General features: G+C 46.6%; 1 protein-coding gene across 2 annotated transcripts in view; it reads right to left on the reverse strand.

The window, feature by feature from the left end:
• Positions 1-19,257, reverse strand: part of NCKAP5L (NCK associated protein 5 like) — a 45,922-nt gene extending 26,665 nt beyond the window's left edge. For both annotated transcript variants that reach the window (XM_049783350.1, XM_049783349.1), the window contains exon 1: positions 19,173-19,257. The gene's annotated coding sequence lies outside the window, so the exon portion shown is untranslated. The remainder of the gene's footprint in view (positions 1-19,172) is intronic.
• Positions 19,258-20,596: the final 1,339 nt, after the last annotated feature.

Raw genomic sequence — 20,596 nt, forward strand, 5'->3', positions numbered from 1 at the left:
TAACTGATATGACTGAGGAACCAAATGTTATATTTGAACAGTCTGGCCAGGGACAGCAGATCCAGAAAATTCCATGGATTCCTTTACTTCTTTACTTAACACTGTTTCTTTCTCAGTGGCCTGAGGCAAAAGGACAGAACTTGATACTCTTCTCCCCAAAGGAAAGTCATCTCAGGTGAACTCCCAGGACCACTCACACTGCCATCCAGACTGTTGTGAGCTGTTCTCACTTCTCTGTGGGGATTGCTACATGCCACCCCCTCTCCTCAAACTTCCCATCCATCAGCTTCCTTATCTTCTCAGAGTATCCTTCCCAGTCTTTGTGCCTCGAATCACAACAGAAGGGCTGCCCTCTTCCCCACCATCCAACTCCTACCCTTCACCTCTCCATGTATGCCTTTAGCAGCTACCTTCTGAAAGCATCTTTCCCATGGGCCTTTGAAACTTTTTGTGTGCGGGCAGATAAGACAGCTCATGTATAGCTCTCTAGGCTGGGTGAGGATCCAGCAGTTCATGGCCCCCAGAGTACCACCGGGAGTGGAAAACACAAAACCTTCTAAGCAACAGAAATAACCCTCTTAGATGGGACACAAATGGGTGGGTATAAAATGCTTTGCAGATATGAGGTCAAGAGCTCAATACTGTGTGTGCCAAACATGATCCTGGCAACCTAAGTGGGTCTGGTAGCTCAGCTGCCTGAAACTGCCCGCACCACAGCCAGGCGAGTGCAAATGCCGCAATTAAAGGCTGCAATCTCCTCCCATTGTCCCACAAGCATCAAAACTAAGATGTATGAGTATTAAAGCAGGAATATACTCTCAGAAAGCTTGTGTGAGTGCCTCAGCTGAACCTTGGTGAACACCTCAGCCAACACATGTGACCCTCCAAGTCATTGTAGCAATGTCTGTCAACATAAAGAGAAAGGGGATGGAGAAAAACTTTTTAGGGCTCTTTTATCCGAAAAACAAACGTTCTGACATTTTATTTATTTATTTATTTATTTTGGTGTTTTGGGTCATACCTGGCAGCGCTCAGGGGCTACTCCTGGCTCTATGCTCAGTAATTGCCCCCAGCAGGCTTGGGGGACCATATGGGATGCCGAAATTCGAACCACCATCCTTCTGCAAGTAAGGCAAACGCCCTACTGCTGTGCTAAATCTCCGGCCCCTCTGACATTTTCTCATATGTTGTGTTCTTCTGCCTTTCACAGTGGAATTTCTCAGAAAAAATAAAAGTCTCTTTACTTCTCATTCTCTCCTCAACCTGGCCAAAATTTGAAAAGCAACTGCCAGAATACTAAATGCAAACATTAGTTCCCACAACCTAGGGCCAAATAACAAACAGAGAGGTCCTCAGATTAGCTTTGTTCATATAGCCATTTTATTAACATTTTCTTTTATTTCTTTTTATTGTTTTAATATAAATTTATTTTTGGGGGGGCCATATCCGGTGACACTCAGGGGTTACTCCTGGCTATGCGCTCAGAAATCGCTCCTGGCTTGGGGGACCATATGGGACACCAGGGGATCAAACCGCTGTCCATCCTGGGTGCTATGTGCAAGGTAAACGCCCTACCACTGCATCATTGCTCAGTCCCCCTAAATTTATCATTTTTATTATTTTTTATTGTTTGTTTTTGGCCACACACAGCAATACTCAAAGGTTGCTCCTGGATCTGCACTCAGGAATTACTCCTGGCACTGTTCAGGGGACCATATGGGGTTTGAAATAGGACTGACCCCCAATCATGTGCGAGGCAAAATCCCTACCCAGTGTGCTATTCCTCTGGCCCATTTTATTAACATGTTCAAGGTTCTTTCATGTTGAAGCATATATTAGTCTTTCATTCTTTTCATGGTTGAATAATATGAATGGCTAGGTGATCATTTATGTACCCATTTGATAAGACACTTGGGGTTCCAACTTTTGGTTATTAGGAATAATGCTGCATCTCCAAAGGGTTTTTTTTGTTTTTTGTTTTTTGGTTTTTGGTTTTTGGTTTTTGGTTTTAGGGACACATCCGTTCATGCTCAGAGGTTACTCCTGTCTATGCACTCAGAAATTGCTCCAGGCTTGGGGGACCATATGGGATGCTGGGAGATTGAACCGAGAGATCTGTCCTAGGCTAGTGCTTGCAAGGCAGACATGCCTTACCTCTAGTGTCACTGCTCTGGCCCCAAAGGTTTTTTTTTGAAGATGAGAAGTGTCAAGTATTTTTTATTTGATACTATCCATATATCACACTAAAATACTTTTCATTAAGTGAAAGACAACATTTTAGATACAGGGAAATTTTTTTTATTAAGTTGGTACAATAAAGAACAAGAAGATTTAAGGGTCACTGTCATCTTATCCTGCTTTTTTCCTTTACCAGACTAATGAACACAGGTAAGTCTTCCTGTTTTAGGAGAAAGTGCTTTCCTCAATCTTTAGGTATATTAACATAGCCAGTAATAGAAATCTGAATAGAAAACTATTCTACCACAGGTATGTAAATGGCAACATCCATCTCTTGGAAAGGTAAGTGTGACCAATTAAGTTCAATCATATCTTTAGAAGGGGCAAACAGTGATTTGCACTTGCTGACCTGAAATTATCAAAATTCAAAAGCTGATCATAAGTCATTTAAACACAAGCCAATTTTATTTACATCAGGGCGGTCCAAAAAGATACACTACACACCAGCCACTCATGATCTGAATTCTAGTGAACAAGATGTAATTAAATATTGTGCACATAAAAAGGTCGAGACATTTTTGTAATAAATAAGGTGGTGCTATCTATTACTCATTAGTAGCTTTTTTTTTTTTTTTTTGGTTTTTGGGCCATACCCGGCAGTGCTCGGGGATCACTCCTGGCTGTCTGCTCAGAAATAGCTCCTGGCAGGCATGGGGGACCATATGGGACACTGGGATTCGAACCAACCACCTTTGATTCTGGATCGGCTGGATAGCTGCTGTGCTATCTCTCTGAGCCCATTGTTCATTTGTTTTTTTGGTGGTTTTTGGGTCACACCCAGCAGTGCTCAGGGGTTATTCCTGGCTCCAGGCTAAGAAATTGCTCCTGGCAGGCACGGGGGACCATATGGGACGCTGAGATTCGAACCGATGACCTCCTGCATGAAAGGCAAACGCCTTACCTCCATGCTATCTCTCCAGCCCCCATTAGTAGCTTTTTTGAGGTAAGCTATCAACTTTGCCTTCTCAGTCTTATTCTTTTGTTTTGTTTTGTTTTTGGTAGTTTTTGGGTCACACCCGGCAGTGCTCAGGGGTTACTCCTGGCTTCATGCTCAGAAATTGCTCCTGGCAGGCACGGGGGACCATATGGGACGCTGGGATTCGAACCGATGACCTCCTGCATGAAAGGCAAACGCCTTACCTCCATGCTATCTCTCCAGCCCCCTCAGTCTTATTCTTAATGCTAGCGAAGATCATTTTTGTTCCAGAAATGTACTTCTTGTGTTCTCCAAATACTCCATCAGCGTTTCCTCTCCCCAAGTAGTGCCTTAGTTCTTGTTTAGGGGCCATCAGGATAAGAGAATTCAGGAGCCTGACTCTTCTTCCACCCAAACAGACCATGGAATGGCACTGAGCACACTTCTGGAAAAGTCTTTTTGCCCTTCTCAATATTCACTCATCTTAGAATCTCACTGTCACCGCACGTGACTAAAAGAGACCCTTGGTGGTATTTAGGTTTTACTCTGCACTCAGGAATCACTCCTTGCAGTGCTTGGGATGGTCCTAAGGGGATGTTGGGAATTGAATCTGGGTAAGCCATGTGCACAGCAAGTGGACTGCACAGCAATCCACTGTATTGTCTCTCTAGCATCTGTACAATTTTTTTGTTGAGGACATGTTTTCCTTTCTCTTGGGTATATTTCCTATGACTAGAAGTGCCAAGTAATATTGGAGCTTCAGTTATACTTTTGAAGGCTTGCTAAGTAGATTTCCTATAGATGGATCATTTCACACTCTGATCACATTCATGTCCCTTCTACATCCTCATCACTAGTGTCCTTTCTTCCTTTATAGATACAAGGATCAATCCAGGACTCCATATAGGCAAGTCAGATGCTTTACCACAGAGCTATACCAGCCCATGTCTGATTTCTGATTCCATCAATCTTACCAAGTATAAAGTGGCATCTTATATTTATGATTTACATTTCCCTGAGTAATAATGTTAAACATATTGTTTCTTCATTCTTGTTGAATTTTTGGCTATACCCAGTGATGCCCAGTATTCCTGGCTCTGTGCTTGGTGGTCACTCTTGCCAGGGCTTAAGGGACTATAGGGAGTACTGAGGACTGAACACAGATAAGCTATGTGCAAGGGAAGCACCCTACCCAATGTACTCTCTCTCTGGCCCCTGTTAAACATCTTTACTTTTTTTTAATTGAATCACCATGAATTACAGTTACAAAGTTATTTATGATTGAGTTTCAGGCGTGTGATGTCCCAACATCAATCCTTTCACCAGTGTCCACTTCTCTCTGCCAATGTCTTATTTCCCCCAACCCCACACCTAATTCTATGACTAGCACTATTTTCTTTTTAATTTTTTCTTCCTGCCCTCCTACCCCAAATATATGTTCACTGAACATCATTCTTGGAGAAATGTCTATTCAAATCTTTTGTCCATATTTCAATTATGTTAAAAGTCTTTTTTGTTTTATTTCTGTTTTTGGACCACACCCCGAAGCACTCAGGGTTTACTCCTGGCTCTGAACTCAGAAATCACTCCTGGCAGGTATGGGGACCATATTGGATGCTGAGAATTGAGCCCAGTTCCATCTCAGGTCGGCCGCATGCAAAGCAAATGCCTTACTGCTGTGCTATCTCTCCGGGCCCCTGGGTTAAATGTCTTTATTATCAAGTCATTGCTCTGAATATATCTGACATGACTTGCAAATATTTTCTCCCATTCTACTGTTTTTCACCTTGCTGGTGATCACTTCATGCTAGATGTTTTTTGTTTAGTATATTCCCTCCTCCCAAGTCATCTTCCCTCTCTATTTCTGTAGATGGTATATGTATATACTCAAACAACCAAACCAAAAAGCAGACATGGCAGCATCTCTCTGTTCTATATCTTTCTTTAGCTGAACAATTTTAAAAAAACCAAACCACAGATTTTATTTAAATCTTAAGTTTTTCCACTGATGTTCTATTCCAAGATCCAACCCAGGATCCCACAATACACTTAATTACTATGTCTCCTTAGTTTCCTCAACTCATGACCATTCCACAGTCTTTTTTTTTTTAGACTCCTGACACATTCAAAGTCAGTATTTGGAGAAGGTTCCCTACTTGGAATTCATTTGATGCTTTCTCCAATTATACTTAACTGATGAATGCGTTGTTGCTGCAGTGCTAAGGATTTCACTGGCAACAGGATGTGGTGTGAGGGATGGAACCCAGGGCCTCATACATACACAGAAAACACTCTGCCACTTAGTCTCATTCTTTGGCCCCAACTCATGGTGATTTTTAAAGAAGATTTTTGGGGGCTAGAGCGGTGGCGCAAGCCATAAGGCTGCCTTGTGCATACTAGCCTAGGATGGACCGTGGTTCTATCCTCCAGCATCCCATATTGTCCCCCAAATCAGGAGCGATATCTGAGCGCATAGCCAGGAGTAACCCCTGAGCGTTACCGGGTATGGCCCCTAAACAAACAAACAAACAAACAAACAAAAGAAATATTTTTGGGTCACACCTAGCAATGCTCAGGGGTTAGTTACTATTGGCTCTGCTCTCAGGAATTACTCCTGGTGATGCTCAGGGGACCATATGGGATGTGGAGATTGAACCCAGGTCAGCTCTGTGCAAGGCAAATGTCCTATCCACTGTACTATTGCTGTAGTCCTCAGGGTTTTATTTTTCCTATTCAAGATGGTGTGCTCACAGTGCATTATATTAAGAGGTATATATGATGCTGCTATGTCTTGTTATTGGCAATATCCAACCTGATCACTTGGTTAGGTAGATGGTGTCTATTAATGGGCTTCTTGGCTGTAAACTCATCATTTTTTTTCTTTTGTAATTAATAAATACTTGTGACCATGCAAATATCCTGTTTCTTCTTAAATTTTCACCCACTAATTTGTTCAGGGGCCAAATTGGCAGTGTTCAGCGGCTACTTCCAGCTCAGTTCTTGGGGGACTATGCAATGATGGAGATAGAAACTGGGCCTCCTGGGGCCAGAGAGATAATACAGTGGGTAGGGCACTTGCATTACATGTGGCCAATCCAGGTTTGATCCTTGACATCACATACTCTATGGTCCCCAAAGCCCACCAGGACTGACTCCTGCAGGAGTAAACCCTGAGCACCACAAGGTGTGGCACAAAAACAAAACCAGAAAACACAAAAAATATTTAAAAGAAAAAAAAAGGAAAGAAAAAGAAAAGAAACTGGGACCCATTCTGAATGCAAAGCATGAGCCCTCCTGAGTTATTTTTTCTGGTCCTTGCCTACCAGTGACTTATGCTGATAGCACTTTCTATGTTGTTTCACTACTTACTTTTTTGAGTTCTCTCTAATCTGCACTTACTAATCAAAAGATTTCTATAAGGAAGAGCTTTTCTTCCTATTTACTTCATTACTTATTTATACTACTACTACTACTACTACTACTACTACTACTACTACTACTACAGGTAATGGATAGTTAGCTTATTCTTTGGATTCAATCTTTATTGTTTATTTTGTTGCACATTTTTTTAAAAGACACTTTAAATTCATACATCTGTGTGTGTGTGTGTGTGTGTGTGTGTGTGTGTGTGTGTGTGTGTGTGTGTGTGTGTGTGTTAAGGCCACACCTAGTGCTGCCCTGGGCATACTCCTGGTTCTGCGATCAGAGATCATTCCTGACAGAATCAGAGTGTCATATTGTTCATGTATGGCAGTTGAACTTGGACACGCCCCTTGGACATGTCTCCTTGTCATACCAGGTATAAAAGGAAAAAACCTGGACTTTTGTGGGGGGTGTCCAAAACAGCATCTGCTCATTTGCAGGGGGCCAGAGATAAAGCATAGGAGAGATGCTGCCTGCTTTTTATCTATCTATTTTTCTTTCTTCTTTGAACCCAGGCCCTATTCAAACACCTCTGGCCAGTGAATCCCCTTCCCAACCCCACACTGGGCAGCGGCAGCAGTCCTCAAACTACAGAAGGAATAAAAAGTGTACTTGGGGGCCGGAGAGATAGCATGGAGGTAAGGCGTTTGCCTTGCATGCAGAAGACGGTGGTAGTTCGAATCCTGGCATCCCATATGGTCCCATGTGCCTGCCAAGGGCGATTTCTGAGCATAGAGCCAGGAGTAACCCCTCAGCGCTGTACGGCATGACCCAACAACCAAAAAAAAAAAAAAAAGTGTACTTGGTTTCTCTTCCTCTCCTCTCTCTCTGTCCCAGGCAGGTTTTCGCCACATGTTGGCATCCTTGGGTGGGCATGAGACCCCACCAGACAACCGGGCCCCAGGCCCTTAGAGCCTTGCAACTCTGGGCCTTGACAGCCTTGGGCCTTTGCACCAGGTACTGGGGGGGGGGGCAGGGGTGTTCCCAAGTGCTAAGCTGTAAGATGACACCCAGCTATCAACTCCAAACAAAGGTGATCCCCCAACTTCCTCCTTCCTTAAACCTCTTCCTTTGATATGTAAACATCCACTGGATAGGTACTTTTGTCTCAGTCTTGACTTTCCCCTAACTGGTGGATGGTTATTGGTATAATAAAGAAAAGTCAGTTACTCAGGTACCACCAGGTCAAATTGACTCCAAGGCTCTCTCCTGGCTAGGCTTATTAATTCTCTTAATGGCTAAGCTTATTATTTCTTCACTGCTACCCTGCTTCTTTAGACCCCCTCTGCATGGGGTTTAAAAACATGGTGCCTGGGGTCATCTCACAACTTGTGGATTTTTATTTTACACAAGGCAAGCACCCTACCTGCTGCACCATCTTTCCAACCCCGTGAGGCTCATTTTGTAACCAGCTTTGGCCACTGAAAATTCTTTCAGGTTGGCTCTGGCATCCTTTCCACTCACCTCTATATAGAAAGGCTTTTTTCTTTTTTTAACTTTCTGTCACCAAATAGTCTGGCCTTATCTTGTATTTTCCCTAGTACCATCTCTTTTCCAAAGAGCCATCATTTTTCTTTAGACTGTGTTGCTTCAGCTTCAAATCTCCCCATGACTTCCTACAGCTTTAGGGACAGACCTTAGCCTTCAACCTGATGATGGCAGCCCTCCCATACCCTGGCTCCAAAACACTGCTTGGGAAGACTGTACTGCATGGGGCACCTCATGCTCCTGTCTGCCCACCATAAGGTTGACATTTTCAAATGCTGGGCCCCAGGGAACTGGCTTAATATTAGTGTGCCTGTCTTGCAGGCATGAAACCACTGAGTTTGATCCCAAGAATCATCAACATGCCAAATACTATCCCAGGGACACAGCCATAGGGAACCCTGATCTCATCACAAATTTTGTACAATTCCCAGTGTACCACAACAAATGCATTGAGCACTGCAACCTAAAGTGCAGTAGTCCTAGTAAGCATCTTGCCAGGAGTGTGAGTCCTGGTGAGCCCCACAATTAAGTGTACAAGCCACCACAACCAAGGTCTACGCAACAAGATAGGGAAGAGAGGAGAAGGGGACAAGTATTTAGATAGTAATACGGCCTGTTCTCAGGGATCCCCTGCTTGGAAGGATCACACAACCTGAGGAAGCCCCACCTCGACTCCTGTGTACTCCTCACATTCTCTGCCAGTGCTCTACCACTTCCTCATAGCTCTCCTTGGCCTGGTGAGACTCTAGCTGCCTCATCAGGTCTCCTTAAAAGATCCTTAACAACCCCCTCCCCCCACCCACCCACTACCACTAAGTGGCTCATAGAGAGAGGGAAGCAAAGCACAGTTTCAGATTTATTCCTAATACTGATATAATCTTTTCTTTTCTTTTTCTTTTTCTTTCTTTCTTTTTTTTTTTTTTTTTTGGTTTTTGGGTCACACCCAGCAGTGCTCAGGGGTTACTCCTGGCTCTATGCTCAGAAATCGCTCCTGGCAGGCTCAGGGGACCATATGGGATGCCGGGATTCGAATGGTCGTCCTTCTGCACGCAAGGCAAACGCCTTACCTCCATGCTATCTCTCCAGCCCTGATATAATCTTTTCTAACTACTCAACCCACTACCAGGTCTCCATTACTCCTTGGCAAATGGAACAAACCTTTCTTTCCACCAAAATTTGTGATGGATGAAGGGAAGAGAGCATAGCTGGGCTAGTTCTCCCCAGACTTCTTGGCACTCTGGTCCCAAAGGGGTCTTAAGACATGAGGGTAAATGACTGTTACTGAGAAGGAAGTTCCCCAATATAAGTCTTTGGGGGCCCTTTGGAAATCAGGAGAGCAATACTAATCTGAGGCAGCAAGTATCTGGAGAGGTACAAAGAATGGGGGCAAAGGGCAGAGGGAAGGGGGGGGAATACAAAGCAGCAGAGATCTCTGAAGTTCATAAGAAAAGAGAATGACTAGGTACAGTTGTATCGGAGGGCCTTTGAAGAAGTGTTACCTAGTCTGGGTGCAGGCTGTTCACTTATTTCTCTATTATCAATTGACCTAACAGGAGAGTCAGCATGTAACCAGAGATCTCTGTTGGGACCCACACAAAGCACCCAGACAGAGAGGTCCTGGAAGTTACAAGGGAAGGGAAAATAAAGCTGCCTATTCTTATATCTGGGAGAAAGACCTAGAGGCTGCACAGCCCATGCTACATCCCCTGTATTAACAAATCTTGAGACACATAGTTTAAAAAGACCCTACCTGTCATATGTCAGCTAAATTATATCTCAAATAATATTTATGCTAGATCCCTTTATTTCCCGAATGCCTCATGGACAGGCAACCAAGATTTTTTTCAGGGTCCTAATGCCTGTGAGTACAGGTTATTTTTTCAAGCATTTTATCTTACAAGTGCTACTTTTTTCAAATGTCCTCTCTGCAAGTACAGACTGCTTTGAAAAAGTTCCTGTAATAGCAGACAGCTTTTAAAAAACCCTCCCTTTGGCAGTTAGGGCTTTCTTCTTTTTTTTTTTTTAAATATTTTTAGGCCACACCCATTGACTCTCAGGGGTTACTCCTGGCTATGCACTCAGAAATCGCTCCTGGCTTGGGGGGACCATATGGGATGCTGGGGGATCGAACTGTGGTCCATCCTAGGCTAGTGCTTGCAAGGCAGAAGCCTAACCTCTAGTGCCACCGCTCAGGCCTCAGTTAGGGCCTTTTTAAACTTGGTGCCTTCCTAGGTCTCAGGATGCTACATGGGGGATGTAGCAAGCCCAGGCACTCTTCGGTTGCCTGGCAAGGTCCAGGAGATGTAAACATACTTGTGGGCTACCTACCCCCAGTGTTCTCTTCCCTGAGATCCTCTGAGAACTCAGATCTTTCTTCAGAGGAATCAGTTTGGGGGGCTAGAGATAATACAGCAGACAGTACACTTGCCTTGCACAAGACTTACCTGGGTTCTATTGCTGGCATCCCACATAGTTCCCCAAGCACACCAGGAGTCTCTCGAAGCACAGAACCATGAATAATCCCTAAGCACAACCATATGCTACCAACCAAAAAATAAAGGGAACAGCTTTGATTGGTCAAGTGGCCCTCACTGTTCAGTTGCTTTGGTATTAAGTCAGTGGGTATAGGTGGCAGAGCCAAGACAGTAACTTCTCTGCAGAGAAGAGAAAAGAGCTTTGCTTTCCCTGAGTCCTCACTGGGCTCTGTTCTTGCTGCTGTCTACAAATGGGAATTTGTACTGGGTCACAATGCAAGATCCCAGGTGGAGCTAAGAGTCCCCTGGAATTTAGTTTTCCTGCCTGTAGAATAGGACACACACTGAGTTCTTTCTCTCTGTAAGTCACAGAAGAGAAGCAGAGAAAATGATCTCTAGGAGTGGACACAGGCAAGACACTCAGCATGGCTGGAGGGAGAAGTAGCTGGCTTTGATACCAACTTCCTCCAACAGGCTCCATAAATTCTCCCAGGAGAGCAAGGAGGGAGGAAGGGGACAGCAAAAGCATGAGCTTTTGCCTTCTTATGGCACAGGAAGTGAGATGCTGTCTACAGCGGAAGTGAGAAGCAAACACCCCCCACTTCCCTTTAGCTTACAGTAGAAAGGAAGCTGCCAGCCTCAGGAGCATGCAGGCTAAAGCTGGGTAAACAGAAGCTGAAGGTAAGGGAGAGGGAGCAAGGAGACAGTATCAGAACCATCTGGTGGAGAAGGAGCTTTCTTGTATCACCCAGTACAACTCAAAGGGCCTGGAAGTTCATAGACTGAAGGAGGGAAAAGATCAGCCACTAGTGTCAAGTTGAAAAACCCTTGATAGCACAATGGTAGGGCATTTGCCCCTTGCACATGGCCGGCCAGGATGGACCTGGGTTTGATTCCTGACATCCCATATGATCACCCAAGCCTGCCAGGAGCAATTTCTGAGAACAGAGCCAAGAATAACCCTTGGGTGCTGTCGAATGTGGCCCCAAAACAAACAAACAAAATAAAAAGAAAAACCCAGATTTCTAGGTCATTGACACCCTAATTGTTGTTCTGGCCCTCAGCTTTATACCACATGCTGCCCACACCCCCAGGGAGGGAGGGTCCTCTGGTCACCTCTCACAGGACAATCCTTTGCTGCCTTTATCACAGCTGCAACATAATAACTTTCATTTTTTTGGTTAATATGGACTTTCAGGATCACCAGTATACCCCAAGAACTGAGCACAACCCTGAGCATAAAGTGAGTGCTAGCTATGGTCAGCTATGGTGGGCGAACTTCTCAATGGTTGACTTTACTCTAGCAATGTTTCTGGGGTCCATCTCTCCCAGGATGCTGGAATACAATCAAGGGGTACTTTGGGGGTGTTCACATAAAGGAGATTTGGGACATTGGTGATGGGAATGCTGCACTGGTGAAGGGGGGTATTCTTTACCTGACTGAAACCCATCTCCAATCATATTTGTAATCAAGGTGTTTAAATAAAGATATTAATAAAAAAAAAAAGGCAGGTTTCTAGGAGATGTTGAGTTATTTTCCTTTTCTGAAAAGGTACACTATGCTAATAAATGTGGAAACCTCTGGTCTAATACCTAATATGTGAGTTCAGTATATAAAATTCAGTATATGAAGGTGAAGATACCCCATTAAGCTTGTGCCAACTGGGGGCTCTGGGTGGATAGCATGTCAGAAAATGGAGAAAGGTTAGAGGTGGGCAGGAGAAATCTACAAACACTCAGATACTGCCAACATGTGACAGACAAAATAGCTGTGCCACATACTATCTTTTTCTTCTGGGTCCATGGAAGAAAAGAATATTTACGGGTCCGGAGAGATAGCACAGTGGCGTTTGCCTTGCAAGCAGCCGATCCAGGACCAAAGGTGGTTGGTTCGAATCCAGTGTCCCATATGGTCCCCTGTGCCTGCCAGGAGCTATTTCTGAGCAGTCAGCCAGGAGTAACCCCTGAGCACCGCTGGGTGTGATCCAAAAAACCAAAAAAAAAAAAAAAAAAAAAAAAGAATATTTACATTTTGTTTATTTTGTGTAAAACTTGAGGGATATAGAGAAAAACAAGATTTAATGGAGTGGAGTGGGAGAAAAATTTCTTAATATATTATGATATAATGTTAAAGTTTTGGCTATAAAATAAAGCCTCGTTTTAAAATAACAAAAATACTTGGAGCCAAAGAGAGAGTTCACAAGTTTTTGCACGTGGGAGCCCTGGTTCTTTTCCTGGCACTGTATGGGCCTCAAAGCACTGCAGGAAGCTCTAAACTATGAGCAGTCCCTCCCACATCATTGCCAGATGTGCCCCCCCAAAAAAAAATCAGCAAAAAGTAACAACATAAAAGCATAAAACTTGGGCCAGACAGCACAGCGGTGGGGTGTTTGCCTTGCACACAGCCAACCCAGGAGACGTGGTTTGATTCCTGGCATCCCATATGGTCCCCCGAGCCTGCCAGGGGCAATTTCTGAGCACAGAGCTGGGAGTAACCCCAGAGCAACACAGTGGGTGTGACCCAAAAACAAACAAACAAAAAAAGCATAAAACTTAAAAAGGTTAGCAGGAATACCCACTAGGTCATGGTGTTTCCAAAGGGATAGTCTATCTATTGTTAGGATATAAGGCTCAAGCCCTTGACAAATGATGAGTGAGATCATCTGGCCAGATATGTTTGGACTCTGGCCAAAGGACACTGATATCTTCTCTCCCCAAGGCCAGACTGGGGTGGGGGTGGGGATAGAGCACCAGATGCTCAAAGACAGTTAGGAGTACTACATCAGAAACCAAGAGCTGGTTTCATCCTAGATCCTAGATCCCTGGTAAGGAAGTAAGAGCTGGCCAAAGGGAGAGGCAAGGAAACATGTGGCAAGTGGGGTACAGTGGGGCAAACACTTGAAAGTACCTGGAGCTTCTGCAAGCAGGTTCTGGGGGTGTCTCAACAGATTCTCACACAAGAAAGCCAATTACAGCCCCCACATCAATCCAACTGATGGTGAAGTGAAACAGTCCATGGGAACAAGTTTCTGAAAAGTCTAAGGCCACACCCAAAAGATCAGGGGCCCCTCATAGCTTGTCTAAGAAAAATCTCATCACTCATGTTAGGTCTTTGTGGGAGAGGCAGGAGATTGAGAACTACACAACAAACCCTCAATGCAGCCATTACTCAAGCCTTGTAGAAACAGAATGGGGCAATTTCACCTTTCAAGATATCTATATAGGGGCCGGGAAGGTGGCGCTAGAGGTAAGGTGTCTGCCTTGCAAGTGCTAGCCAAGGAACGGACCGAGGTTCGATCCCCCGGCGTCCCATATGGTCCCCCCAAGCCAGGGGCGATTTCTGAGCACATAGCCAGGAGTAACCCCTGAGCGTCAAACGGGTGTGGCCCAAAAACAAACAAACAAACAAAAAAAAAAAAAAAAAAAAAAGATATCTATATAGAAGCTGGAATGATAGCACCGTGGTAGGGCATTTGCCTTGCATGCGGCCAACCCAGGACAGACACAGGTTCAATCCCTGACATCCCATATGGCCCCCAAGCCTGCCAGGAGCAATTTCTGAGCACAGAGCCAGGTGTGGCCCCCCCAAAGAGATATTTATATAGGGGAAACCTCATGGTCCCCCAAAGCACAAGTGGGGAGGATCCAAAACAATAAACAAAGCAAATAAATACAAATCCATATAATATCTCAAAGGCATAACAGGCACTGGAGAAACTCCAGAGTTTAAACACAGCTAAAGCTTGGGGAGCCATGCCCGACAGAGCCCTTCTCAGTGGCTGCTAGATTTTTAGAAATCAGTAATAACAACAATGATAATTCACCTTAATAACAGCCTGGCCTCCTCAGACTCTTTCATGTGCATAACTCCCAGAGCTGGGAAAACGGTAATTAGCAAGCAGATGCCACACCCCAAAGATGATGTATTGCTGATCTGTCAGCACAGGATGGGAAACTGAGGTCCAGGGAGATGCATTTCCCCTCAGTCTGAAAGAAGGGCCCTAGTCTTAACATCTTTTCAAATACTGCAGCAAGGGAGCCATGCACCTTTCTGAGTCAACCAGACCTGGATTTTGGGGGGGAAAAGATGGAGGAAGAAGCACCCAGATATCTGTCCATACCTTCCTCCCCAAACTGAGCCACGGCTCTGACCTCAGGCCCACACATTCTCTCTCAGAGTACTTCAAAGAAGGCTGCCAGCTACTGCAGCCCCCATCAGCTCCACAGAATCTGCAGGGTATGTGAAGGCTCAAGCCCCTGAACAGCTGCCGCCACACACATGCAGGGTTGAGGATGGGGGGTGGGGGTGGAAGGAACCCTGCAGCTGGGTGGGTGGATAAGACCCAAAATATGTCAAGAAGTGGGAAAGACTGCTTTCTGGGGACTTGAGCCCATCGCCTCAGCCTCCTTCCACCCCTGGCACTGATCTAAATTCATGAGCTCCTCCCTGCAGTGAGGCCTGCCAGGCTGTCACTGCAGAAGCCTGCAGAGGTCCAGCTGGCCAGTGCCCTCCAGGAGGGCAAAGATGGAGAGGCAAAGGCAACAAAGACTAAGGTCTCTTTAAGCCAGAATGGAGGTGGTGGCTGAGACTGAATTGAAGATGGAGGGTTGCAGATGGAGCCAATAGATGTGCAGGTCCAGCCATAGACTTGAGGAGACAGAGGGAAAAGCTGAGAGACAACAGCAACAAGCAATGGCCTTGTCAACCCTCCAGGACAGGGCATGAAATAAAATATTAAGGTACTGCTCGAAAGAATTTAAAACTGGGCCTGGAGAGATAGCACAGCGGCGTTTGCCTTGCAAGCAGTTGATCCAGGACCAAAGGTGGTTGGTTCGAATCCTGGTGTCCCATATAGTCCTCCGTGCCTGCCAGGAGCAATTTCTGAGCAGACAGCCAGGAGTAATCCCTGAGCACCACCGGGTGTGGCCCAAAAACCAAAAAAAAAAAAAAGAATTTAAAACTGTTTTTCTTTAGCCTAAGGGGCCTTCTGGACTCTGACTTGCAGAACCTCCAGAAATTTTAGGTTCAGGAGCTGTTCTCTCTGCTGTATAATTTGGAGCTGGGGAGGAGTAGAGCTCCTTTGTGGTGCCCTGGGGGAGGTGGGACTTGAGGATATTCTTGAATGTTCAGAATATCTTGATATTCTTGAATTCTTGAATATTCGAATATCTTGAGGATATCCTGCCTGGCTGTGTGGGACAATATTAGTGTGCTAGGACCTAGAGATGCTGGAAGCCACCAGGGCCACATTTGGCAGTGCTAGGAGTCGAGGGGGCTTAGGGATGGGTATGGAGAGCTGAGACTCAAACTCAGAGACTCTTGTATGCCAGGTTTGCATTCCAGTACTTTGAATGTCTCCCTTGCTAGTATGCTTTCTGCTTTAAGCTTAGCCAGACCCTCTTCTGCCAGAGGAAAGCTGTGAGGCATCATGTCAAAAACTACACAGAGGCAGGAGGCTGCCTAGCATACTCATCAGCATATGACTATACTTCCCCCTCTGGACTTTAGTTTTGCCATTTTTAACACAACAGCATTGAACTAGACTGTCCATAGAATTCCTTCCAGCCTATGATTCTGTGTTGTTTTGATGTGAGGCAGATACCACATTGATTTACATAAATTTGCATGCTCAATCAGAAATCCCAAACCTCAAGTATAGAAAATCCAATCAGCCCATCAGTGTACTGTAGACAGACGGGGGCAGAAGTCTGAGGTTTTGGGTGAGGAGCTGAAGAAGTGAAGAGCAGAGCAGCTGAAGAAATGCTGGTGAGCTGGGGGAGAAGCAGGGACATTGGTGGCAAGGGACATCACCCCACCATCTAGGGCTAAGGGGTCAGGAACATTCTTTTGCTGTTGGTAGAAAGGGTCCTATTTACTACCCTCAGAGAGCCTCTGCTGGCTGGTTTCAGAGCCACACCCCAGAAGAAACAGCAGCTCTGCCTAGCAACAGCCGCATCCTTCACTGCCAGGGATTCCACCATTAACCAGCTTCTGGAAAGTGGCCTCCCTAGGAGCTGACAATCTCTATTCCACTGGCTTGGAGCAGTGCAGAAGCTTTCCTTGGGCTGTAACCTAAGTACCTTCTGCTCCAACTTCCCTCCCATGGTCAGCAGAACCCAGGGAAGGGGTCTAGGCTCAGGGGAGCTGGTGGAGACAGAAGCAAGGAAGAATGTGCCCTGTATCCAACCACTCCTGCCACTAACCACCACTCTAACCATCTTCTCCTTTGACATCCCTCTCAGTACCTGGTCATCCCAAAGGATGAAAACAAACAGAAGAATGTAAAGGCCTTTGGCACTAGGGTTAGAGAGCAAGTCCCAACCTGAGAGACTGACTCTTCAGAAAGCCCTACCCATAGGAGCAAGGGAGTTTGGAAAGTGGGGTTGAGGTAGTCACTCTGTGCTGTTTGCTGCTACCCTGGGCATGGCAGGGCCCAGGTGACCAGAGGGTAGCAGGGAAAACCCCTCAAGCACCTGATCTAGCAGCTGGGGGTATAAGTGCAGAGGCGAGACAAGTAAGGACAGTACATTAACCAGTGTAATGGGGCTCTTCTTGCCCTCTTCCCAGAGAGGGCGGGTTAGTGTGCTGTACTCCCTGGCCCGGATCCTAAAACAAGTCCCAACAGCTGAGTCTCAAACTGTCTCCAGGGATTCTGCTTACCTTGCTAGCTCTTAACTGCCTTCTCTCTCATCTCTTTCCCCAAAGGCCCCTGTCAGGGTGCTCACCAGAATCTAGATGGAGGCTCAAACTCAACCAGCAACTCATATCCCAGGAGACAAGGTATGAACAGAAAAATGGGCATTCTCAGGCAGGAGGAATAGACCCTAGCCCCAAAGTTTTATCTGAGGAAGAAGTCACAGCACCCACTGTCACCTCCCCAAAGGGAGCCATCCTGCTAGAAGCCTTTTATCTCCTCCTATTTCACTTGTAGAACTACCTAACATCAAAAACTGGAAGGGAGTGTTAGAGATAGTTCCACTGCTGATTTTTATAGAAGAGAAAAAGAAGAGGCAACTATTTTGACCAGTGTCACAAAGCAAGCTTGGAACAGCAAGGACCAGAGCTCTGGCTACTGCTCCACAGTGATGACAGTTTGGTGTGCAAATTATTCGGTTCCTGCTGGCACACTGTGGAAGATGTCTTCCTTGTAGCCCAGACTATCTGCCTCTCCAATTCCTCACTCTCTCCACGGATCTGAATTGAAGAAAGATGTCTCAGGGCTTCAGCCACCTCATACAAGGCCACAGAGTTTGAAAACAAAGCTGAATTATGGACTAATAATACCTCCATACAGGAACATACAAATTTCCCTGAGGCAGGAAGCCCACTAACCCCAGTATGCTCTTAGCAATATGAGAAATGAATTTTGTGTCTCTCTTATCAGATGAGAGCCCTGGAAGTTAGCTGCTACAAGTTCTGCAACAAGGCAACTGGGCTCGATTCATTTTCTGAGAAATCACTAATGAGAGAATGGGTGAACCTTGTCCCCTCTTATTTGTCCCCCAGGATCACTTCCATCCTAAAAGAGTCTGGTTCCAAACACTGCCAAGACAGTAGTTTCTAGGCAGGAAGATCCAGGGGGAAAGCAGCGTAGGGGGTTGCTAGAGGGGTGGTTTTTATTCCTCAGCATGACGGAAGCTCTAAGACTCCTTAGGAGTACTGGGATTCAGAAAGTAGCGGTGGGACAGGCAGCATGATAGCGCTAAGACACCTGGAAAAGTAGATCTAAGAGGCATAGGGCCCTCTGTGCCCTTGGGGTGGCACCAGCTCCAGAAAGACTGTTGGACCATGGGTCCAGAATAAAGAGAGGAACTGGGGTTCAGACAGCAGCTTTCTTAGTTGGGGTAGGCCAGAGGAGTGTCTGACACAGATAAATTCTCCACATTCTTCTTACCAGAAGTCAGGACCCAAAGGGCCTTCCTTTTCTGCATGCCCTGCCCTGGCCCCATTCCCTGCGCGGCCCTTCTTCCTTCAGTCTTCCATTAATTTTCAGACCGCGGGGTGCCCCGCATCTTTCCAAGTCAACAATGGGTCGTTCCCAGAGACCCTGATTTCTGCTCTATCTCCCCCCGATGCCCTAGCAGGCCAGGCCACCACCACCGGGGCTGCCAATGGTGCACTGAGCAGCCCCGGGACTCGTCGGGCGCCTGCGTTTTTGGAGAAACCTGCTCCAAGCTCCACCACCCGCACCGCTAAGCTGCACCGGGACGACGGGCGGGCACCCACAACGATGGGGCGCTGCTGCTGGGATGCGGCGCAAAAGCTGGGGCAAGGTCAGTGGCTTCCAAGAGCGAGGGGAGACCCGCCCCCGGAACATCCCCTTCTCCCGAAAGTTTCCCTTCCGGGGCCATGGAGAGTGCGCGAGGATGGTGTGTGTCGGGGGGGGGGGGTCTTGCGGCTTTAGGGTGGGGAGTGAACAGAGGCTCAACCGGACACCTCCATTTCCAGGGACCGAGAGGTAGTGAGTGAGTGAGCAAGGCCGGGGCACAAGGCGCCAAGGCCCTTCCTTCCGACCCGAGCCTTGCTTGGCACGGGAGCCTCCACATCACATCCCCCCATCTCCAGTCCGGGGCTCACGGATGGGCCCCCCACACCGGCCATCCTGGCAACCCCAAGTAGACCCCAGACTCACCGAAAGGAGGCGTGGAGCGGCGCCGGGGAAAGCCGGATCCGCCGGGTCCATGGCCGGAGCCCGAAGCCGGGGGGGCAGAGAACGGGGATGCACTGGGCCGCCGCTTGATGTCAAGGCTTTAAAGGGGCCCCTGAGTCCCGCCCCCTCGCCCAGGCCACGCCCTCTCACCGACACAGCCAATCCGCGTGCGGCCTGGGCGCACGCCCCGCCCAGCTGCCGCCAGATGTTCCCAGGATTAGAGCGGACTCGCTCCTGCCAGCCAGCGCCGCTTCCGCCCCCAGGAGGGAAGGGCCCGCCCCTTCTTCTCCCTGCTGAAACGCTCTTGTCCAGCCCCCCCACCGAGCCGCGCCTGGGAAACCTCCCTGGCATGGCATGGGTGGGAGAGGCCAGTGGGCCCGAGAGTGGGGGAATAGGGCGCTGGGAAGGCGGAGAGGACTCCAGTCGGTGAGCCCACGAGCATGCGCGTCTGCCTGGGCCGGGCACGTGTGTGCACGGTTGTGAGCTTGGGTGTTTATCATTTGCCTTCCTGCCTACGTGTTCGATGTCCATCTACTGGAAGAGGCTTAGACCTCTTTTCTTTTTCTCTTTTTCCCTTTTCCTCCTCTGGGATAGGATTCTCCCGATGATTTTATTTGAAGCACTAAACTCACACACACACCACACCACACCACACCACACCACACCACACCACACCACACACACCACATGCAAAGCTGGGAATTAGGAAAAGGCTCCACTTCACCCAATGCTGACCACTTTCTCACTGATCAGAAAAAGCTATCCTTAAGACTGAACAGAAGAATGATACTGTCTTAGTGCCTTCGTTATTATATTAACCAATAAAAGAGGGAGAACAAATAGCCCACCTAGATCCATGAAAGACCTCAAAGCTCCTTTCATGAGAAGTACTAATACATCATAAAAAGTAACATCAAAATTGAGGGAAAGAGGGTACCAAATTGGCTCACACTGAGTTCTTCACTGAGAAAGGCTCCTTAATGAAAAAATGGGTCTGAGGACCAAAGAAATAACATGGAGTTAAAGCACTTTCTTTACATCAAAGGCAAGGGCTCTCTGCCTGATGTATTACTATCAGCCCTTCCCAATTATTCTTTTTGTTTGTTTGTTTGCTTTTGGTTTTTGGGTCACACCCAGCAGCGCTCAGGGGTTACTCCTGGCTGCTCTATGCTCAGAAATCGTTCCTGGCAGGCTTGGGGGACCATATGGGATGTCGGGATTCGAACCACTGACCTTCTGCATACAAGGCAAATGCCTTACCTCCATGCTAGCTCTCTGGCCCCATTCCCAATTATTCTTAACATACAATGAAATAATTTTTCCACTTAGTGAATTTCACCAATAATATCACCTTTATATATCTTGAACAACACTCTGAACTGTTACTTGCCCCAAATTTATGCTCT

Source organism: Suncus etruscus, chromosome 11 (genome assembly GCF_024139225.1).
Source record: "Suncus etruscus isolate mSunEtr1 chromosome 11, mSunEtr1.pri.cur, whole genome shotgun sequence".
Taxonomy (NCBI): Eukaryota; Metazoa; Chordata; class Mammalia; order Eulipotyphla; family Soricidae; genus Suncus; species Suncus etruscus.